Here is a 24,721-nt window from a genome sequence, read left to right as displayed (position 1 = left end):
TTATGGCAGCCCGAGCTAAGACACTCATGAAACCACCACCACTACAGTCAGGACACAAAACAATTCTATCCACCTACCCCAATTTTTTACTCCTTTTACAACAGACTGAAAAACTTTAAACTTGAGACTAGGAAAGAGAAATCTGCTGTAGAAAAAAAAAAAAAAAACATAATCCTTTCCAAAATGCCCCTTGAAATATTTTGTTGCCTATGATATCATTATGTCAAATTTTAACAAAGAAAAGAAGGCATTATGCAATGAAGGCAAAGAATTCGCGGTAATTCAGCCCTGAGCGTCCAATGAGGCTGCACTCAGTCGCCAGCTCTGAACTGGTTCTGGTAACCTGTATAAACTTTCCAGCCGAAGCTTGACAGCTATTCCTCAGAAGCAACAGGTTCTCGGAGCATAGAGAATTCCAGAGTGTTTTGGAAAAGGAAGCCTTTGATGCTTTCTGGCCTCTTCCTTCCCTCACTTCCCAGGAATCAAATTCCCTTCTCCTTCTGGACACACTTTCTTAATCCTTGTCACTCCTCCTTCACCCCCGCCACAGGCTTGGTCAGGGCAGCTCCCTGAGGGGAGGGCCTCCTGCGGTTCCCTGCTGTGCCCCCGGGGCCCACACAGTGTCCAGCGAGAGTTGCTGCACAGGAAATGTTTGTGGAATGAATCCCGGATTAAATTAAGTGAAAAGGAGTTGACCAAAGAAATGGCAGTCATTTGAGGCCGTAGATTTTGATATTGAATGCATATTAAGGCAGTCTAGAATGTCATCTAGTAAATTGCCTTTTGATTTTTATGAGATCTCTGGGCAGGCAGGGCTGGCAGAGAAATTATTCTAACCGCCTAGAGGAAATGGCCAGAATGCTGTATCACAGGATGAAAGGCCCCTCTCTGGTCTAACCCACACTCCCAGCTACAGCCCCCACCTGCCCTGCACACACCTGACGGTCCAGACACCACGGACCGCTTATTAGAATTTATATAGATTGTGTGTCCTGTCTCTGCTTTTGCCCATCTTGTCACCCTTTGTAGAACCAAACTAAAATGAAGTCACTATGTCAGGGACAAAATGCGGTAGACCAACGCAGGCACGTTAAGAAAATGAAACTCAGCCTTACCTAACATAAGTTGTAGGAATTTACAGCTCTTCTCAGAGATCAGCAGAGGAAGCCAGCCGATCCCCAAACGCCAAGTCTGTCCACACCATCTCTGGACTTCCTTGTTCCCCCGACTCAGCTACCTGATGCAAATAAGGAAGAAGACCACCAGGTGACCAATCAGCTGAAAAAGCATGAACTTTGGCATTTACCCCTTGAAAATCCCTTAGTCTGTGAACAATTCAGAACTCATTGCCTCTTGCAGCCTTGAGTTTCCTGGCTTGTGGACTGAAACCCTTGTGATAACCTCACCTTTCTGCTTTGTTTCACTTGGTGTGCAGTTGGCTTTGACATGTTTCACGTATGCACTTCCCACTTTGTCTGCTGTGGCCTCCAACAGTCTTCAAGTCCAAGCTCAAAGCGTCCTTTCCTTTGGAGCCTTCTCTGAGTCCAACTCTGACAGTGCATTGCTGCTTGTCTGCCATAGGCTCTCCCACATCACTTCCACCATCTGCCTCTTGTTTGTCTTTCATGCTACACAGTGAGCCCCTTGAGGGATGCTGTTGAGTCTTAATCATCTTATAAACCCACTGCCTAATCCAGGGCTATGCACCTAAAGCCTCTCAGTGAACACTTGTAGAGTTTAATTGTCCAATAAGCCCTTCTCACTTTCTCCCCGCGATGGAGTAGAGGGCAGAGGAGGTAGCTGCTGCAGTGGGACAAGCCCGGCCTTAGTCCTAACAGCCTTGGCTTTAAATTCTGGTCCATCACCTTCTCTATTCGTTTTCTATGGCTGTGCAACCAATTAACACAAGCTAGGTGGTTTTAAACAACAGCTGTTTATTATCTCCTGGCTTCTGTGGGCCAGGAGTCCGGACACAGCTGAGCTGGGTTCTCTGCTCAAAGCTTCACAGGGTGGCAGTCCAGGTGTCAGCTGAGTTGAGTTCTTTTCTGGGGCTCAGGGCTTTCAAGCGCAAGTGGTTGTTGGCAGAATTCAGTTCCTTGAGGTTGTAGGATGGCGGCCCCATTCTATTGTTGGCTGTCAGCGGGGAATGTGTCAACCCCTAAGGCTACCTGTGTTCCTTCTCACATGGCCTTCTCCAGCTTCACAGCCAGCAATGGAGAGTGTCCTCCATGTCTAGCCTCTCTCGTTCTTCCAATCTCTGACTTCCTCTGTCTCTGACCTCTCCACACAGATTTAAAGGGTCATGTGATTTGTCAGGCCCCCCTGCATGTTTTCCCTTCTGATTAACTCAAAGTCAGCTGATAAGTAATCTTAATTACATATGCACAGTCCTTTTGTCACATAACATAACCTAATTAGGACAGTTCTGACCCATCACATCCACAGGTTCTGTCTACATTCAAGGGAAAGGAATTATTTTATACAAGGGCAAGGTTCAGTGGGTTCATCTTAGCTTTCCGCTCACCCCAGCTCCTCAGGCTACATTAGCCCCTTTTGAATGTCAGTTTCCCTACCAGAAAATTGGATAAATAAACCTATCTCCCAGACTTGTGGGGAAGATTAAATAGAATTCATGAAAGAGCCACTCAGTAACTGCAGGTCTCTTCTCTTCTTCCTGTTTATTCTGGGCTGCCTGTCTCTTAACTGTTCCCAAGTTATCCTGAGAACAGACACCAGCTGGACCGCATGCCTACGAAATGACTCTATGAGATGTTTAGTTAACAAATGTAGATTTAAAAGCAAAAACTAATAATGTCCAGAGATCTGATTTTTGGAGGGCAGTGAGAGCTGAGATCATCCAGAATTAGCCCATGCCTCAAGTGAAGATGATTTTATAAAGACTGAAATCCGAACTCCTCAAGTAGAAGATTACTCCTATAAAAGGCTTAGACCACCATTTGTCATGATAAAACAAACAAACAAAAAAAGACTTGTCCATGGTGCTTGAGTTTTAATAAATTAGATGCTATGAGAAAGAAAACCCATGGCACTGGCTTTTAAACAAACTAGATGCTCTGAGCCCAGAGTTAAGGATGCTGTCAGCTTTCAGGATAGAGCTGATACAAGACAAGGCAAAGCTGGTCCTCTCAGCTCCCTTTCTCAGTTAGTCCTTGCTGCGGGCGTCTTCTGCTCGTGCTGACTCCCTGCCCAGCTGCCTGGGGACCTTCACAGTGGTGTCCCACCTGGGCAAGTTCTCCTCCAGAATTATCTGATTCTTCCCCACAAAGCCCATCACTCCTAGGTTCTATCACTTCAGCGCCTGGCTGGGTGCCCGCCTAATTAAGCACAGGAAGAGCGGCAAGGTCAGCCAGTGAGAACTGCTGAATACGACAGCCTCTTCCTGGTCACCTCTGCACTTTACAGAAGCCTTCAGTGTTACTCAACCAAAGGAGACTTCCTTCCCTCTCAGGACTCAGGTAGACCCCTCCGCTTCCCCAAGCACACAGAGCCATAGCTCTCCCCTGTTGGAGTGGAAACCTACTGCTTACAAGGCTCCACCAGTGGCATACGGCACACCGCTCGCACAGAAGGTCATGTTCCATCACTCCAAACCCTGTGGGCCCTAAATGCAGAATGACTTGCACTCCCGCACGTGGGTCATGTGCTTTCTTACACGTAGCCCCAAGAGTGAATGATCATCTTCACACTTCTCTCTGCTCATTCCCACGCAGTCTTCAGGATTTGACTTAGAGGTCGCCTGCTCCAGGAAGCCCCTCCCCTCTAAAGTCTGGGGTCGGTGACCTTCCCTATGCTTCCACAGCCCCATCACAGTCTTTATCACACTGGGGGTGAAACTGCCTTACAGGTGAACCAGTCTGTCACTCCCAACAGCTGGTGAACCTACAGAATCTCCAGTACAGTACTTGACATTTGCTTAACATTCAAAAAACTTTGTGGGGCTTCCCTGGTGGCACAGTGGTTGGGAGTCTGCCTGCCGATGCAGGGGACGCGGGTTCGTGCCCCGGTCCGGGAAGATCCCACATGCCGCGGAGCGGCTGGGCCCGTGAGCCATGGCCGCTAAGCCTGCGCGTCCTGAGCCTGTGCTCCGCAACGGGAGAGGCCACAACAGTGAGAGGCCCGCGTAAAAAAAGAAAACAAAACAAAACAAAACAAACCTTGTGGAAGGAAAAGAGGAAGGGAGGGAGGGAGGGAAGAAGCAAAGAAGGGAAGGGAAGGGAAGAGAAGGGAAGGCAAGGACCATGAGGACATTATACTGACATGGGCTCGAGGCAAAGTAGTTGGCTGGGGAATATGGTGGAGGGACAAAGCCAACCTGAGCTCTTGGGGCATCCTGAAGGAGGAGCAGGCACAGACACCTTGTATCAGCACCTCAGCCTGGTGTCAAGGGCAGGCAGCCAATCCTGCTTACAGGCTCTGCCACATACTCACTGTGAGACCCTAAATAGGTCCCTTCCCCAGGAAAAGTCTCAGCTTCCTGCTTGAATAACGTGTGGTGTAGCTGGATTCTCTGGCTTCTGGCGTCTATGAAGAGAAGCTTACTGAGAACAGTGATGCCCTGAGCCACCAGATACTAAGCATCCTCTCTGCCCAAAGCCTAGCCCTGAGTTTTCTGCTTGTTACTTAGTCTGAGGGGGCTCACGATTGGGTCGATGAATGAGCTTCCCAAACCTGAGATTGCACCAATTAAGACTGAAGTTCGCTGCAGCCCTTAAGTGCTCAAACAGACCATAGCAAATGAAAACTGACTGGGAGCGATCAGGTGATGTTTTCTGGGTCAGATCCATCAGTTTCTCCATTAACTTGTTCCATCAGCAGCAATGATACAGGATTCTCAGGAGAGGAGTCACAGCGCAATGCAGAGGCATCCACGCTGGTTTCACTCAGCAGCATCCGACTCAGTGAATTGGTCCTCATCTGGCACAAATGCCAAAGTAGGGCACTCTGTGGGCAGGACACGGGTTGTCAGGTTTCTGCTAAGCCAGGGAAGGAGGGTAGACAGCCCACCCAGTGCTCTCATATCCCTCAGAGGAGGAGCTCTGCAACAGAGCAAGTGATTCAAATTCATGGAGCTGAAAATTCCAAGTAGAAGGGAGTGAGAAAGTAAGCCAGGGACCATGCGCTCAGATTATGTCATTTACTTTTAAAAATGTTAGTTACAAAACATAGATAAAACATGGGAAAATGTTTATAAGGTAATGTTAAAAGAAAAAGCAAGATGCAGATTTGTATCTGTAGTGTGGTTATAAGTATGCAAACCAACAAAAGTGAAAAACCAAGAAAACTCTGTATAAGGACAAATAATGACATAGAGATCTCTGCCTGGTAGAATGATTATCATTGAAAAATTCTATTTTCTCCACTTTTCTGAAAAGTGCCTATATTTTATGTTATTAAAATATAGTTAAATATTTAAAAATAATCATCTGAGAAAGAGCCCTTAGGATCATTTAGTTCAGTGGCTGCGAAGCATGTTTTTTTCTGAGTACCCAGCTGGCTGCCTCAGCATCTCCAGGGAAGCTTATTAAATATGCAAGGGTCTAGGCCACAGCCCTAGACATCTTTACATAGCAAGCCTGGCATTGGACCCAGGAATCTGTGTCCATTAAGCCAAAAATAAAAAGCCCACTCACATATCTGGAGAAAACCATAATTAGAAAAGATACATGCACCCCAATGTTCATTGCAGCACTATTTACAATAGCCAGGACATGGAAGCAACCTAAATGTCCATCAAGAGAGGAATGGATAAAGAAGATGAGGTACATATATACAATGGAATATTACTCAACCATAAAAAAGAACGAAATAATTCCATATGCAGCAACATGGATGGACCTAGAGATTGTCGTACTGAGTGAAGTAAGTCAGAGAGAGAAAGACAAATATATGATATCACTTATACGTGGGATCTAAAAAAAAGGGGTACAAATGAACTTGTCTACAAAACAGAAATAGAGTTACAGATGTAGAAAATAAACTTATGGTTACCAGGGGGTGAGGGGGGTAAGAATAAATTGGAAGACTGGGATTGACATATATACACAACTATATATAAAATAGATTAACTAACAAGGACTAACTGTATAGCATAGGGAACTCTACTCAATATTCTGAGGGGGCCTAAATGGGAAAAGAATCTAAAGAAGAGTGGACATATGTATATGTATAACAGATTCACTTTGCTGTACACCTGAAACCAGCACAACATTGTAAATCAACTATACTCCAATTAAAAAAAAAAAAAAAGCTTGCCGGGTTCTTCCAAAGTGTACCCAGAGTTGTAGGTGGTTGTGCTGGTGCAGTCCATCCTCACACTTTGCAGAATGAGGAAACTGAGGGCCCAGAGAGTGGACTCACCTACCAGGTATGAGATAGAAACAGGACCAGAGCTCAGAACCCATTCTGGCGGAGCACAGTGGGCACTGGATAATTAGACAAAGAATTTTGAGCTGTGAGAACTCTTTGCCCTTTCTGTGTTTCTTGCCATTGTGTGGTATGGCTCCAAAGACAGACCCTTCCGGAATGGTCTGACCCAGGAGACTGCTTACTGGAGTCAACATGCTCTTCTTGTGACCTTTTATGAACAAAGGCGTCCGACCCTCTGGATCTGAAATGTTGATATGGAGGAAATGGATTAAAAGGCTCCTGATTCTGCCCTCTCTCCCTAAGGGCTAGCATTACAACATCTGTTTATTTTGGCCTTCAGGGCAGAAAGTGAAATTGCTCATCCTCCTTTGATGTGCAAGGTTGGTGTGTCTAAATGGGATGCTGGAAGGGCGGGCTGGCCCCAGCCTTTTGGCCAGACCTCTGCTCATGAAGGGGGCTAACCTTCGGCCTGGGAATGGAGCAGAAACGGCAGGAGCAGGGGGAGATGAGAGATGCAGCAGCAGTCAGAGCTGCCAAGTCAGTTCTGCGCATGCTCCTAACAATTACACCGCATGCCATCAGCCAGGTCCTTCCCTGCAGGGGCCTGTCAGAGCTGCCTTCTTCCTTATGTATTTCTCATTAAAAGATGACATCGGACATGTTGGGTATCAAACTCTCCATTTTTCTTGCCTCCTGTGGACACAACTGCACCTGGATGGTGCTTCTTTCTCATCTCCTGCAGCATAAGCAGCCCCTGCCCCAGTGTGAAGATCAGGGGGTTTGGAGAACAGCTGATGTCCTGGCCAGAGGCTCACTCATGCTACTTCAAAGGAAAAAAAGGGTTTAGTGTTGGGATATCCAGGGTCTGGAGCAGAGACAGAAAAGCAGTCAAGCAGCAGACAGTTCTAGGTGCCAGCAATACCAATTATAATGATAATAATAATATTACCTAACGCGGCAAGACAGGGTTTCCTTCCATCCTCATGTCTTCCTTCCCGCCCCTTCTCCTCCCTAGTGAAGAGGGTATCTGTGATAAGACAGTGCAGAGAGACTGAGGCTTTGCTGAAAGTATCCCAAGTCCCAAGAGGCATCCACACTGCAGCATCTGAAGACCCACCGCAGATGGCCAAGAGGAGGCTCCGGGTGACCACGGAACATTTGCAGCCCTCCTCCTGGATGCAGATGAAGGTCCTGAGGAGAGAACTGAGCCTTGGCTCGACAGGATATAAAGACAGAAAGACTCAAGGGCAGGGTGACTGGAGAACACAGGGAGAAAGGAGTTCCCTGGATAGCCCTCCAACGCAGACTTTATTTATACTGCAAGTGAATCGGGGGGAAGTCAAGAAATATTTTGCACCACCATCTGAATTCAGTGTGCTTAATCTACTTTTCTTTTTGGTGATGGGGTACCTACCTGTCATTTCCAAACTTGCAGATAGACTGAGGGGTTACACAATACCATTTAAGTCACCTAATCCTTTAACTTTTACTTTAAATTGGTTCAGATGCCAAACCCACATGTAATAGTAAACTCACAACTTCCACTACCAGCTCCACCATCACCAACCAATTCATCTGGAAATTCCTGGGAAGCACTGCATTGCACCTGGCCACCTCTACTTAAACACTTACTCTCCGAATTAACTATCAGTTTGCTTCTGGCGTCTCACAGCAGCAACCATAAATCCACTGCGTGTCAGTCTTACTTCCCTCAAATACCACCAAGATCTGCATACTCTCCTTTCTTTTAATTAATGGGCTTTATGTTTTAGAACAGTTATAGATTCATAAAAAAATTGAGCAGATAGTATAGAGTTCCCATATCCGCCCTCTCCCTTCCACACAGTTTCCCTATTAACATCTTGGATGAATGTGATGCATTTGTTATAAGTAATTAACACATACTGACACATTATTATGAAATACTTTATACTGTGAACTAGTTTATATCATGATTCAGTCTTTGTGTTGTACAGTTCTATATGCATGATAGCATGTACCCACCATTATAGTATTGTATGACTCAGGGTTCAACAGAACCAGGAAGAGATATATAGGTATAGGTTCAACAGAACCAATAAAATATATTTTAATTATAATATTAAATATTATATTAATATTAAATATTTAATTATTAATATTAAATATTACTTAATTAAAATGTTATTTTATATATACATACATACTTAAAATAAGAAGTTGGCTCATGCAATTATGGAGGCCAACAAATCCCAATATCTTCAGCCAGCAAGGCTGAGACTCAGAAAAGTTGATTGTATTGTTCCAGTCTGAGTCCAAAGGCCTCCAGGTTCAAGACTCAAGAGCTGATGTTTCAGTGTCAGTCTAAAGACAGGAAAAAACTGATGTCCTAGTCCAAGGCAGTCAGACAGGAGCAAATTCCCTCTTACTCAAGGGAGGATCGGCCTTTTTGTTATACTCAGGTCTTCAACTGATTGGCAGAGGCCCACCCATATAAGGGAAGGCATCTGCTTTACTCAGTCTACCCAACTCAATTGTTCATCCCATCCAAAGCATCTTCACAGACACACACAGAATAATATTTGGCCAAATATCTGGGCACCCCATAGCCTAGTCAAGTTGATACATAAAATTAACCATCACAAGTATCCTACAGAATAGTTTTACCACACTAAAAAGGCCCTGTGCATAAACTATTCATCCATCTGCCTTCCTCCAACTCCTGGTAACCACTGATCTGTTTTCCATCTCTGTAGTTTGAACTTTTCCATAATGTTATTTAGTTAGAATCATGCAATAATCATATAGAGGACCCAATGACTGACAGAAAATATTTAGCAAAACACTTCTGATAAAGGACTTGAGTCCAAAATATATAAAAAACTCTTAAAACTCACCATTATGAACACAAATAATCCAATGGAAAAACAAACAAAATATCTGAACAGACACCTTACCAAAGAAGATGCAAATAGGCATAGGAAACCCATGATATCTTTCACAGAACTAGAACAAATAATCCTAAAATTTATATGGAATCAAAACAGACCCAGAATTGCCAAAGCAATCTTGAGGAAACAGAACAAAGCTGGAGGCATAACCTTTCAGACTTCAGACAATACTACAAAGCTACAGTAATCAAAACAGCATGGTATTGGTAGAAAAATGGACACATAAATCAGAACAGAACATATAAATGGAACAGAATAGAGAGTCCAGAAATAAACCCACACACCTAAAGTTAATTAATCTTCAACAAAGGAGGCAAGAATATAAAATGGGAAAAAGACAGTCTCTTCAGCAAGTGGTGCTGGGAAAGCTGGACAGCCTCTTGTAAATCAACGAAGTTAGAACACACCCTCATACCATACACAAAAATAAACTCAAACTGGCTTAAAGACTTAAATATAAGACATCACACTATAAAACTCCTAGAAGAGAACATAAGCAAAACATTCTCTGACATAAATCATAGCAATGTTTTCTTAGGTGAGTCTCCCAAGGCAATAGAAATAAAAGCAAAAATAAATAAATGGGATCTAATCAAACTTAAAAGCTTTTGCACATCAAATGAAACCATAAACAAAAGAAAAAGACAACCTACGGAATGGGAGAAAATGCTTGCAAATGATGCAACAGACCAGGGCTTAATTTCCAAAATATACAAAACCCCAATAAAAAAATGGGCAGAAGACTTAAATAGGCACCTCTCCAAAGAAGACTTACAGGTGGCCAACAGGCACATGAAATGATGCTCAACATCGCCAATTATCAGAGAAATGCAAATCAAAACTGCAACGAGGTATCATCTCACCCCAGCCAGAATGGCCATCATCAAAAATTCTATAAATGACAAATGCTGGAGAGCGTGTGGAGAAAAGGGAACCCTCCTACACTGTTGGTGGGAACGTAAATCGGTGCAGCCACTATGGAGAACAGTATGGAGGTTCCTTAAAAAAATAAAAATAGAGCTACCATATGGTCCAGCAATCCCACTCCTGGGCTTGTATCCAGAAAAGGCAAAAACTCTAATTGAAAAAGATACATGCACTGCAATGTTCATAGCAGCACTATTTACAATAGCCAAGACATGGAAATAACCTAAGTGTCCATCAACAGATGAGTGGATAAAGAAGATGTGGGGTGTGTGTGTGTGTGTGTGTGTGTGTGTGTATGTGTGTGTGTACACACACATACACACACACACATATATATATATATATATATATACACACACACATATATGGAATATTACTCAGCCATAAAAAATGATATAATGCCATCTGCAGCAATGTGGATGGACCTAGAGATTATCATACTAAGTGAAGTAAGTGAGACAGATTAAAAATATCTATGATATCACTTATATGTGGAATCTAAAAAATATGATACAAATGAACTTATTTACAAAACAGACTCGCAGACACAGAAAACAAACTTATGGTTACCAAAGGGAAGCAGGGGGAGGGGTAAATTAGGAGTATGGATTAACAGATACACGCTACTGTATATAAAGTAGATAAACAACAAGGACGAGGGAACTATAGCCAGGGAACTATATTCAATATCTTGTAATAACCTATAATGGAAAAAAGTCTGAAAAAAATATATATATAAAACTGAATTGAGGGAAGAGATATGGGAACATATGTATATGTATAACTGATTCACTTTGTTATAAAGCAGAAACTAACACACCATTGTAAAGTAATTATACCCCAATAAAGATGTTAAAAAAAAAAAAAAAAAACAACTGAATTACGTTACTGTACACCTGAAACTAACACAACACTGTAACTGAACTATACTTCAACTTAAAAAATAGGCATAAGAAAAGATGCTCAACACCATATGTCACAAGGGAATTGCAAATGAAAACAATACTGAAGTATCACTACACACCTAATAGAATGGCTAAAATCCAAAAAACTGACAGCACCGAATGCTAGTCAGGAGCAACAGGAATGCATTCAGTGTTGGTGGGAATACAAATGGTACAGCCACTTGGGAAGGCACTTTGGCAGCTTCTTACAAAACTAAACATAAGAATCAATAATCATCATGTTCCTAGGTACTTACTCAACTGAGTTCAACACGCATGTCCACAGGAGGAGGACCTTCAAGATGGCGGAGGGGTAAGACATGGAGATCACCTTCCTTTCCACAAATACATCAAAAATACATCTACATGTGGAACAACTCTTAGAGAACACGTACTGAATGCTGGCAGAAGACCTCAGACTTCCCAAAAGGCAAGAAACTCGCCACGTACCTGGGTAGGGCAAAAGAAAAAAGAAAAAACAGAGACAAAAGAATAGGGATGGGACCTGCACCTCTGGGAGGGAGCTGTGAAGGAGGAAATGTTTCAACACACCAGGAAGCCCCTTCACTGGCGGAGATGGGGTGTGGGGCGGAAACTTTAGAGCCACGGAGGAGAGTGCAGCAACAGAGGTGCAGAGGGCAAAGCAGAGAGATTTCCGCACAGAGGATCGGTGCCGACCAGCACTCACCAGCCTGAGAGGCTTGTCTGCTCACCCACTGGGGCAGGTGGGGGCTGGAAGCTGAGGCTTGTGCTTCAGAGGTCAGATCCCAGGGAGAGGACTGGTGTTGGCTGCATAAACACAGCCTGAAGGGGGCTAGTGCACCACAGCTAGCTGGGAGGGAGTCTGGGCAAAAGTCTGGAACTGCCTAAGAGGCAACAGACCGTTGTTTCGGGGTGCGCGAGGAGAGGAGATTCAGAGCACCTCCTAAACGAGCTTCAGAGAGGGGCGCGAGCCATGGCTATTAGCGTGGACCACCAGAGACAGGCACGAAATGCTAATGCTGCTGCTGTGGCTACCAATAAGCCTATGTGCAAGCACAGGTCACTATCCACACCTCCCCTCCCAGCAGCCTGTGCAGCCCACCACTGCCAGGGTCCCATGATCCAGGGACAACTTCCCTGGGAGAACGCATGGCGCACCTCAGGCTGTTGCACGCTGGCCTCTGCCACCGCAGGCTTGCCCTGCATTCTGTACCCATCCCTCTCCCCGGCCTGAGTGAGCGAGCGCCCCCTAACCTTTAACCCCTTCCTGTCTGGATGAAGAACAGACACCACACGGTAACCTACATGCAGAGGCGGGGCCAAAACCAAAGCTGAACCCCAAGAGCTGTGTGAACAAAGAAGAGAAAAGGAATTTTCTCCCTGTACCTCAGAAGTAGTAGATTAAATCTCCACAATCAACTTGATGTACCCTGCATCTGTGGAATACCTGAAGGGACAATGAATCATCCCAAAATTGAGGCGGTGGACTTTGGGAGCAACTGTAGATTTGGGATTTGCTATATGCGACTGACTAGTTCCTGATTTACATGTTTATCTTAGTTTAGTTTTTAGCACTTGTTATTATTGGTGGATTTGTTTATTGGTTTGGTTGCTCTCTACTTTTTTTTTTAGTACTTTTAAAATTTTTTATTTTAAAACTATATTTTTTAATTTTAATAACTTTATTTTATTTTATTATTTTCTTTCTTTCTTTTTTCTCCCTTTTCTTCTGAGCCGTGTGGCTGACAGGGTCTTGGAGCTCTGGCCGGGTGTTAGGCCTGAGCCTCAGAGGTGGAACGGCCGAGTTCAAGACATTGACCACCAGAGACCTCCCAGCCCCACGTAATATCAAGCGGTGAGAGCTCCCCGAGAGATCTCTGTCTCAACGCTAAGACTGAGCTCCACTCAATGACCAGCAAGCTCCAGTGCCAGACACCCCATGCCAAACAACTAGTAAGACAGGAACACAACCCCATCCATTAGCAGAGAGGCTGCCTAAAATCATAATAAGTTCACAGACACCCCAAAACACACCAGCGGATTCAGTCCTGCCCATAAGAAAGACAAGGTCCAGCCTCATCCACCAGAACATAGGCACCAGTCCCCTCCACCAGGAATCCTACAGAACCCACTGAAACAAACATAACCACTGGGGGCAGACATCAAAAACAACAGAAACTACAGGCCTGCAGCCTGCAAAAAAGAGACCCCAAACACAGTAAGTTAAGCAAAATGAGAAGACAGAGAAATACACAGCAGATGAAGGAGCAAGGTAAAAACCCACCAGACGAAACAAATGAAGAGGAAATAGGCAGCCTACCTGAAAAAGAATTCAGAGAAATGATAGTAAAGATGATCCAAAATCTTGGAAATAGAAAGGAGAAAATACAAGAAATGTTTAACAAGGAACTAAAGAGCAAACAAACAATGATGAACAACACAATAAATGAAATTAAAAATTCTCGAGAAGGAATCAATAGCAGAATAACTGAGGCAGAAGAACAGATAAGTGACCTGGAAGATAAAATAGTGGAAATAACTACTGCAGAGCAGAAAAAAGAAAAAAGAATGAAAAGAATTGAGGACAGTTTCAGAGACCTCTGGGACAACATTAAAGGCACTAACATTCAAATTATAAGGGTCCCAGAAGAAGAAGAGAAAAAGAAAGGGACTGAGAAAATACTTGAAGAGATTACAGTTGAAAACTTCCCTAATATGGGAAAGGAAATAGTCAATGAAATCCAGGAAGCACAGAGAGTCCCATACAGGATAAATCCAAGGAGAAACACCTTAAGACACATATTAATCAAATGATCAAAAATTAAATACAAAGAAAACATATTAAAAGCAGCAAGGGAAAAGCAACAAATAACATACAAGGGAATCCCCATAAGGTTAGCAGCTGATCTTCCAGCAGAAATTCTGCAAGCCAGAAGGGACTGGCAGGACATATTTAAAGTGATGAAAGGGAAAAACCTACAACCAAGATTACTCTACCCAGCAAGGATCTCATTCAGATATGATGCAGAAATTAAAATCTTTACAGACAAGCAAAAGCTAAGAGAATTCAGCACCACCAACCAGCTTTGCAACAAATGCTAAAGGAACTTCTCTAGGCAGGAAACACAAGAGAAGGAAAAGACCTATAATAACAAACCCAAAAGAATTAAGAAAATGGTAATAGGAACATACATATAGAAAATTACCTTAAAAGCAAATGGATTAAATGTTCCAACCAAAAGACACAGACTCGTTGAATGGATATAAAAAGAAGATCCATATATGCTGTCTACAAGAGACCCACTTCAGACCTAGGGACACATACAGACTGAAAGTGAGGGTATGGAAAAAGATATTCCATGCAAATGGAAATCAAAAGAAAGCTAGAGTAGCAATTCTCATATCAGACAAAACAGACTTCAAAATAAAGACTATTACAAGAGACAAAGAAGGACACTACATCAATCCAAGAAGAAGACATAACAATTGTAAATATTTACGCACCCAACATAGGAGCACCGCAATACATAAGACAAATGCTAACAGCCATAAAGGGGAAATTGACAGTAACACAATAACAGTAAGGGACTTTAACACCCCACTTTCACCAATGGACAAATCAACAAAAATGAAAATAAGTAAGAAAACACAAGCTTTAAATGACACATTAAACAAAATGGACTTAATAGATATTTATAGCACATTCCATCCAAAAGCAACAGAATACACTTTCTTCTCAAGTGCTCATGGAACATTCTCCAGGATAGATCATACCTTGGGTCACAAATCAAGCCTTGGTAAATTTAAGAAAATTGAAATCGTATCAAGTATCTCTTCTGACCACAATGCTATGAGACTAGATATCAATTACAGGAAAAGAACTGTAAAAAATACAAACACATGGAGGCTAAACAATACACTACTAAATAACCAAGAGATCACTGAAGAAATCAAAGAGGAAATCAAAAAATACCTAGAAACAAATGACAATGAAAACTCGACGATCCAAAAACTATGGGATGCAGCAAAAGCAGTTCTAAGAGAGAAGTTTATAGAAATACAATCCTACCTCAAGAAACAAGAAACATCTTAAATAAACAACTTAACCTTACACCTAAAGCAATTAGAGAAAGAAGAACAAAAAAAAACCCCAAAGTTAGAAGAAGGAAAGAAATCATAAAGATCAGATCAGAAATAAATGAAAAAGAGATGAAGGAAACAATAGCAAAGATCAATGAAACTAAAAGCTGGTTCTTTGAGAAGATAAACAAAATTGAGAAACCATTAGCCAGACTCATCAAGAAAAAAAGGGAGAAAACTGAAATCAATAAAATTAGAAATGAAAAAGAAGTAACAACTGACACTGCAGAAATACAAAGGATCATGAGAGATTACTACAGCAATTATAAGCCAATAAAATGGACAACCTGGAAGAAATGAACACATTCTAAGAAAAGCATGACCTTCCAAGACTGAATCAGGAAGAAATAGAAAATATAAACAGACCAGTCACAAGCACTGAAATTGAAACGGTGATTAAAAATCTTCAAACAACAAAAAAAAAAAAAAAAAAAAAAAATCTTCCAACAAACAAAAGCCCAGGACCAGATGGCATCACAGGCAAATTCTATCAAACATTTAGCGAAGAGCTAACACCTATCCTTCTCAAACTCTTCCGAAATACAGCACAGGGAGGAACACTCCCAAACTCATTTTACGAGGCCACCATCACCCTGATACCAAAACCAGACAAAGATGTCACAAAGAAGGAAAACTACACACTGATATCTCTGATGAAAATGGATGCAAAACTCCTTAACAAAATACAAGCAAACAGAATCCAACAGCACATTAAAAGGATCATACACCACGATCAAGTGGGGTTTATCCCAGGAATGCAAGGATTCTTCAATATACGCAAATCAATCAATGTGACACAGCATATTAACAAGATGAAGGATAAAAACCATATGATCATCTCAATAGATGTAGAAAAAGCTTTCAACAAAATTCAACACAAATTTATGATTTAAAAAAAACCTCTAGAAAGTAGGCATAGTCGGAACTTACCTCAACCTAATAAAGGCCATATATCCCAAACCCACAGCCAACATCGTTCTCAATGGTGAAGAACTGAAACCATTTCCACTAAGATCAGGTATAAGACAAGGTTGCCCACTCTCACCACTATTACTCAACATAACTCTGGAAGTTTTAGTCACAACCATCAGAGATGAAAAAGAAATAAAAGGAATCCAAATCGGAAAAGAAGAGGTAAAACTGTCACTGTTTGCAGATGACGTGACACTATACATAGAGAATCCTAAAGATGCTACCAGAAAACTACCAGAGCTAATCAATGCATTTGGTAAAGTAGTAGGATATAAAATTAATGCACAGAAATCTCTTGCATTCCTGTACACTAATGATGAAAAATCTGAAAGAGAAATTAAGGAAACACTCCCACTTACCATTACAACAAAAAGAACTAAATACCTAGGAATAAACCTACCTAAGGAGACAAAAGACCTGTATGCATAAAACTATGAGACACTGATGTAAGATGTTAACGATGATACAAACAGATGGAGCGATGTACCATGTTCTTGGATTGGAAAAATCAACATTGTGAAAATGACTATACTACCCAATCTACTGTTTCAATGCAATCCCTATCAAACTATCATGGAATTTTTCACAGAACTAGAACAAAAAATTTCACAATTTGTATGGAAACACAAAAGACCCTGAATAGCCAAAGCAATCTTGAGAAAGAAAAATGGAGCTGGAGGAATCAGGCTCCCTGACTTCAGACTATACTACAAAGCTACAGTAATGAAGACAGTATGGTACTGGCACTAAAACAGAAATATAGATCAATGGAACAGGATAGAAAGCCCAGAGATAAACCCATGAACATATGGTCTCCTTATTTTTCATAAAGGAGGCAAGAATATAAATGGAGAAAAGACAGCCTCTTCAATAAGTGGTGCTGGGAAAACTGGACAGCTGCATGTAAAAGAATGAAATTAGAACATTCCTTAACACCATACACAAAAATAAACTCAAAATGGATTAGAGACCTAAATGTAAGGCCAGACACTATAAAACTATCAGAGGAAAACATAGGCAGAACACTCTATGACATAAATCACAGCAAGATTCTTTTTGACTCACCTCCTAGAAAAATGGAAATAAAAACAAAAAGAAGCAAGTGGGACCTAAGAAACTTAAAATCTTTTGCACAGCAAAGGAAACCATAAACAAGACGAAAAGACAACCCTCAGAATGGGAGAAAATATTTGCAAATGAAGCAACTGACAAAGGATTAATCTCCAAAATATACAAGCAGCTCATGTAGCTCAATATCAAAAAAACAAACAATCCAATCCAAAAATGGGCAGAAGATCTAAATAGATATTTCTCCAAAGAAGATATATAGATTGCCAGCAAACACATGAAAGGATGCTCAACATCACTAATTACTAGAGTAATGCAAATCAAAACTACAATGAGATATCATCTCACACTGGTCAGAATGGCCATCATCAAAAAATCTACAAACAATAAATGCTGGAGAGGGTGCAGAGAAAAGGGAACCTCTTGCACTGTTGGTGGGAATGTAAATTGATACAGCCACTATGGAGAACAGTATGGAGGTTTCTTAAAAAGCTAAAAATAGAACTACCATATGACCCAGCAATCCCACTACTAGGCATATACCCTGAGAAAACTGTAGTTCAAAAAGAGTCATGTACCATAATGTTCATTTCAGCTCTATTTACAATTGCCAGGATATGGAAGCAACCTAAGTGTCCATTGACAGATGAATGGATAAAGAAGATGTGGCACATATATACAATGGAATATTACTCAGCCATAAAAAGAAATGAAATTGAGTTATTTGTAGTGAGGTGGATGGACCCAGAGTCTGTCATACAGAGTGAAGTAGGTCAGAAAGAGAAAAACGAATACCGTATGCTAACACATATATATGGGTTAAAAAAAAAATGGTTCTGAAGAACCTAGGGACAGGCCAGGAATAAAGACACAGATGTAGAGAATGGACTTGAGGACACAGGGAGGGGGAATGGTAAGCTGGGACGAAGTGATAGAGTGGCATTGACATATATACACTACCAAATGCAAAACAGATAGCTAGTGGGAAGCAGCTGCATAGCTCAGGGAGATCAGCTCCGTACTTTGTGACCACCCAGAGGGATGGGATAGGGAGGGTGGGAGGGAGATGCAAGAGGGAGGGGATATGGAGATATATGTATATGTATAGTTGATTCACTTTGTTATACAACGGAAACTAACACAACGATGTAACGCAATTATACTCCAATAAAGATGTTTTAAAAAAAAATCGCATGTCCACACAAAAGCCTGCAAATGAATATCTACGGCAGCTTCATTCATAAGCACAAAGCAGGAAACAAGATGCCCTTCAATAGACGGATGGATAAACAAACTAAAGCAGCACAGGGAGGAGGGAGAGAAGCGGATGATTTTGTGAGATCTCCACTGCTACATAAGAGGTCAAAGCCTCACCTTCACCTGCGAATCAGTGGTATCACTGGAATCCACAGGATGGTCTGTCCTATTAGAAAGCTGAGCACGATCAGCACTGGAAAGCACTTGGCACTTTCTGGAAAGTGGTAGGTGCAGAATACATGTTATAATGCTTTCCCTTGCCGCGGATTCCATTGATCAGAGGGAGGGGCTTGTTGCCTTCCTGAGGTGATGTCTAGGCGTAGTCTGCGTTTTGTTCTATATCTTATCTTTCCATCTGCAGCAGGATGGTGGAATAGCCAAAGACTGACTTGGAAGGTACTAAAAGACACACCACGCAATTCAGTTCAGCTCACCCAACACTTGTTGATACCTGCTGTGTTACCAAACTAGTCTCAGAATATCTTTCTCATTGGCCAGGGTCACACTGTGGCCTTTACGGACCTCAAATGCAGGCTGCACTGAAGTGAACTAAAGGTCCCTACTGAATGCAACTTTGTTATTAGGCAGAAGTAAGACATTAGTACCTGCTGACAAGAACCAGGAGGAATCAGCGTTCAGAGAAGAAGGGATGGAGGCATTAGGATTTGGCAATAGAAAGGTCTAGAGCTCAAAGGTGGGATGTGCAAATTTGAGGTTAGAGGGCTCCTCAGATCTACAGGCAACATGTGGGCTTCAAATAGAGTGTGAATTTCTGAAACCTGATTGACTCTCTGTTTGCTAACATGTTATTTGCATGCAGGAGATTCTGAAAGAACATTTATCTTGATAATTTTAAGGGACTAGCAAGGGGACTTGCTTAGTTTTACCAAAGGAATTCATCGTAGGTCTAGGTCAAGGACTCAAGTGTCTACTCTCTACCCAGTGGTCTTTCATCTAGCCTGTGTGACCGCTTCTAACCTCACTTCTTGGGTTGTAAATATGCTCTCAATGGGCCTCTTAGGATGTGATGGAGGAATGGAAAATGCCTTGAGATGAGAAGAGTAAGAGAACTGTGAAATATGAACTTAGTGATAGAGAAAAGGTGACTTGCTGGAGTCTGAGAAAGGAAAGACTACAATTTTGGGGGAAGCAGCAGGGTTCAGTGGGGTGGTGAGCAAGCAGTGCCCAAAGAGGTCTTAGGGAGTCACTCAGGGAACTGGGAGGAAAGCCAGCCTTAAAGGCACAGGTGCAGTGAAGGCTGCCACCATGGCTTGACTTTTGAGTTTGCTCACGCACATTTTCATTTCTAGTGACAGACAACTTGAGGCTCCAGAGAGGCATTTATTACACATCAGTTCAGGTTAGGTGTTTTTCATTCTATTCTGGCCAAAACTGATTTGATATTTTTTCTGATATAAATTAGGTTGGAGAACTCTGGGAAGCAAATTCTGTCTTCCAAGTTCAGTTTTCAACACTCATAATATATTAGTTTCTGCCATTGGTAGATCTAACGTGACTGGCTGAGTATGAATCACCATAAAATTGAAAAAGGAAAGAGCAAGAGGCCAAATTATAATTCCGAGTTGATATGTTTGTACAGTTATATCTACTAGGGATATGTATAACATATTTAGATGAACTGTAGCGTAAAAAGGCCCTTGGAAGAAATGCCGCACGTAGCTCTCTACAGAAAGACCTAACTTCTCAATCAGCTGTGATAGCTTGTCTAAATCATACTAACTCACTGGGAATTTCTTTTAAGGAGTCATATCCCAAGACAAAGAGTCAATTACCAGATATGAGGTTAGTGGTCATGTTGTAGATCAAAGACCACCGAATGGAAGGTGGAGGTCGTTGACCCAGACAAACAAGTTCCTTCTGTAAACCTGAGCAAGTGCCCTCCCCTCTCTGCAATGCCTACCTCTCCTCTCAACTGAGGGGATGGAGTAGATGCAGGGAGAAAAGTAGGTTTCAGCTCTCGCCCCTCCTCCAGTGATATGAGAGTAGCTCCTGGAAATGGATGCAGACATTACTTCCAAAGTCGATGACAGAAGTGTCCTGATCATCTCCATCAGCTATGACTAGAAGAGAATAGATTTGACTATCCTGGACCATATAATCTTCATAGGGTCAGCCTTGTGATATCCACACAGAAGGTGAATTTGTTATTTATGGGCTTGGTGAGTTATACAAACCTAGGTTGGAACTCTGGCTTCTTACCAGCTGTGTGACTACCTCAGTTTTCTGCGCTCTATAAAGTAGGAATGATAAGTGTACCTACTCTACAGGGCTATTGTGTAAATGGGAAAACAACTATATGAAGTGGCTTACCACATTGTAAATGCTCAAAATTCCTATCTGCTATTATTATTGATGTTATTAATGATGAAGATATTATTGTTTATATTAACATCAGTGCACTCTCTCCAAACTTGTTTTCAAAACATATCTCCAGGGCTGCCTCTACTATGCTGGGTACCGGACTAAGCAGTGGGATGTAGTGATGTCTTCAAATACCTTGTGAAAGTGAAGGAGCCCAAAGTCTATGTGAACGATTTCCAAGTGTTTTAGGAGAGGCTGGAAGGGGTACAGTGATGAATTAAAGGAAGGGAAGAGAAATCAGCTTTGCTCTGGAGATCAGGAAACACTTCATGGAGTTGCAATTGCAGCCTTGAAGGGTGAGTTCACCACATGTGTGAAGAAGGAACACATTTTATCCTGAGTTGACAACAAAGGTCAGCAGCCTGGTATCTTGCCTTGGTCACAGAGGGGCACTGGAGTCAGGAATCTGGTGGCAAGACTTGCATGGTGGGCCATGGAATAAACACTAAGAAGATGAAATTATTTATTAGTGACCCCCATCTTCCCATCAATACCCTCTGTTCCCTCCAGACAGAGGTAGTTTTACCCAAAGCAAATGATTTAGGTCCTGGGAGGGATCTAGTAATCTCTACACATTGTCATATGTTTCTGTGAAATTTGAAAAATCAACTATTTGAACCATAGATGGTGGAGACTACTATCTCTTCCCATGCCAACTTCCCTTCTGGCACTTTCCTCTTGTCGGATGGTGCTGGAGTAGCTGTGACAATTTCTTTTGGATCTGGCTCAGGAGAAGTGGACTTCTGAACACAGTTAGTTTGGGTCTAGTGGGATATGTTTATGGGAGGTGCGCAGTCGTTGCTAGCCATCTGCTGGAAGAATACTATCCAGGTACACTGCTGCTCTGCTCACTCACCTGGTCCCATGACAGCGAAGGTGAGGCTGCCAGCCCAGACACATGCTTCAAGGGCCTGGCACTGCAAGTATGTGAATAGGGAGGAGGAACAAGGTTTAAAATACAGAGCCAGAAGCCAAGTCAGGGAAACTTCATTAGATGTGTAAAATTCTAAGTGGAGAATTTGGTTCTCATCGACACCTTGTCAAAACGGTCAGGAATGCAATGACAGTTACACCGTACACATTTTTCCCTTTTCTGCACAGAATCGTGTGAAACAGAATTTAACTGAATGCCTGCGTTTGTAGGGCACCAGCCTGAAGCAGTGCAACAAGCAGTGAGGACATCTGTGTGTGATGTCACATGTTTTACGTATTCTAACTATAATAAAAAATATCTTTTTTTAACCAACTATGCTAGAAGACTGAAGTATCTTCCTAAGCTAGCTATGAAATATATTACAAAAATCATTCTCAGTATGAAGAGGTACATACAGGCCAAAACGGAAGGAAAAATTATTCAAGAGGTGTGTCAGCCAGTTAATAAAAATAATGTCATTTTCTGGGTTTTGTCATATTTTTTAAATTTGTAGTTTATTTAGATCTCTTTCCTCATTCTAAATATTCACTTTTTAGCTAATTTTATACTTAGAATTTTTTCTTTTTCTTAAAGAAGACCCTTCAAATTGTATAAGGTTCAGATCCCCTAAGACCTGGACTGACCCCTGTCCACAGCATGAGTCTTTTTCCATGTACCCTCTCTTTCCCAGAAGAAAATGCTGAAAACCTTCATACCCTTTTCACTATGAAAATCTTTAAAAAAAAAAAAAAAAAAAAAGGCTCCTTTCTGCCTCCCTGTGCTCTCCAATTTTCCCTTTCCTTTGCCATTTTCACTCCTCGATTCTCCATTCCTTTGCTCTACCCTTCCCCTGTTGTGCTGGGTTGTTTCTGTTCTCTGTTGTCTGTATCTCATGCTATGGCCCCTGAACCAGTGGAGAAGAAACTTCATGCAGGTCTTACACCCTTCCTTAGTATGTCTCCAAAAGGATTCCACAAATACTCGACATTTTCTGGGCACCACCTTCTCCAGTCTTCAGGTGTTTCTCTTTCTACAGATCTGTGGCAGACGCCCTTCCCTCAGCCACCCCTCATCTTACTTATCCTGTAGGCAGCAGGTAGGCAGCAGTGGCCTCAGGGAAGACTGGCATTTTCACCTCCCTGGGGTGAGCGGTTTAAGCTGGCCAGGTAATGCCAGTCGCCTCCACCAGGGATTGCACTGAATGGGGGTATGTGACCCAATGTGGCCAGTGAGACTAAGGGGACATCTGCTGGGGGGCCTTCTCCTTCATAATAAAAGAAAGAATATTGCAAGAGGAAGGTCCCCTTTGCTATCCCTGCCCTACAGCCTGCCTGGAATATTACTGAAGAATATGTTGCTTAAAGCTTCAGTAATCATCCTGTTACTCTTAGCGAAAGGCCAACAGCATTGCAGGGTGTAGACCCAGAGCCCTGACATTGCTAGTCCTCTGAATCAACCCTGGAATCACTTATCTCCAGATTTCTTGTAGTTTTTTGTAAACAAGAAATATCCTTACAGATTTAAGCCACCTTTACTGTTTGTTGTTGTTACTTGCAGCCAAAACATCCTAATCGATATAAGTACACAGCACAGAGTCTTATATTAGACCACAGTCACCTCCAGCTTGGCCTAGTCTTCTATGTTCCTAGAACCAAATAGACCGGAAACTGCTGAGTTTAGAAGGGACCTCTATGGCTAAAGAAAGCCCCAGTCTGGCTGACCATAGCCTGCAAACCTAATTTCTAAGCAACCCCTTGACCTTGGAATTTGTCATACTGGGAAGTGGACTGCAGAAACTATGCATTCCCCAGAGGAGCACAAATCACCCCCAGCACACATGTCAGGAGCAGCCATGGAGGAAACTGGAACAAGAGAAGTACCGTCCCAGGTAGTAGAATCCAGGAATGTCAAGTTGGCTGGCCAAAGGTTCATTCCATTCCCAGGGCAGAAGGTTCCTACCAGTTCTGTCGAGCAGCAGGATACACCAATACTAGGGACCACTGCACAATGTTTTCACTTTCTCCTTTCTAAATAGAAAGTGTTATGATTATTAACCCATTCCTTCTTTCCTATTAATAATGGTTTGGCTTGGGAATTTAAAAACGTAATTGTCTCTTAGCCAAAGGCAGAAATACACTTACCGTGAAGATAATGAAATTTCGGTACCAAGGATCCTCACTTGCATGGGCTCCTTCCGAGGCTCAGTGTGTCCTTGGTGTCATGGGAGAGATAAGACACAGCAGCTGGAGGCGTGGAGTGCTGTCCAGTCTGGGGTTTTACTCTCTGCAGCCAGGTGCGATCCTGATGTTTCAGGCGGGGTCAGTGGACTACCAGCTCTACCCCTTTATCTGCCCGGCCCCCAGGAACACCCTGCCTCTGCTGGACCACTTTTCAGCATGGGAGCTGTGATGGTTAATTGCATGTGTCAACTTGCCTAGGCCATGATACCTAGATATTGATCAAACATTAGTCTAAATGTTGCTGTGAAGGTATTTTTAGATGAGGTTAACACTGAAACCAGCAGACTGAGTAAAGCAGCTTACCTAAGATAATGTGGGTGGGTCTGATACAATTAGTTGAAGGCTTTAGGAGAAAAAAGAAGGAGGTCCCCTGAGGAAGAGAAAATCCTGCCTCCAGACTGCTTCAGGCTCCAAAATCCAGTATCAGCTCCTTCCCGAGTCTCCAGCCTGCCAGTCTACCCTGCAGATTTTCCACTTGGCGCCTCCACAGCTGCGTGAGAAGACTGGTTAAAATTAATCTCTCTCCCTCCATATATATACACACATCTTATTGGTTCTATTTACAATACAAGAGCCTAC

General features: G+C 42.4%; 1 protein-coding gene across 6 annotated transcripts in view; it reads right to left on the bottom strand.

The window, feature by feature from the left end:
- Positions 1 to 24,721, bottom strand: part of LOC307183726 (uncharacterized protein) — a 675,341-nt gene that overhangs the window by 250,184 nt on the left and 400,436 nt on the right. For 4 of the 6 annotated variants that reach the window (XR_013827570.1, XR_013827571.1, XR_013827572.1 and 1 more), the window contains one exon: positions 20,309 to 24,632. The gene's annotated coding sequence lies outside the window, so the exon portion shown is untranslated. Of the gene's footprint in view, positions 1 to 1,115; positions 1,238 to 1,406; positions 4,963 to 20,308; positions 24,646 to 24,721 lie in introns of those variants that run through there. The other 2 variants (XM_079916659.1, XR_013827569.1) reach the window with 2 other exon arrangements.

The sequence above is a fragment of the Stenella coeruleoalba genome, assembly GCF_951394435.1.
Source record: "Stenella coeruleoalba genome assembly, chromosome: 3".
Classification (NCBI taxonomy): Eukaryota; Metazoa; Chordata; class Mammalia; order Artiodactyla; family Delphinidae; genus Stenella; species Stenella coeruleoalba.
Note: the sequence above shows the minus strand (reverse complement) of the source record. Positions and strands in the feature narration are given on the sequence as shown.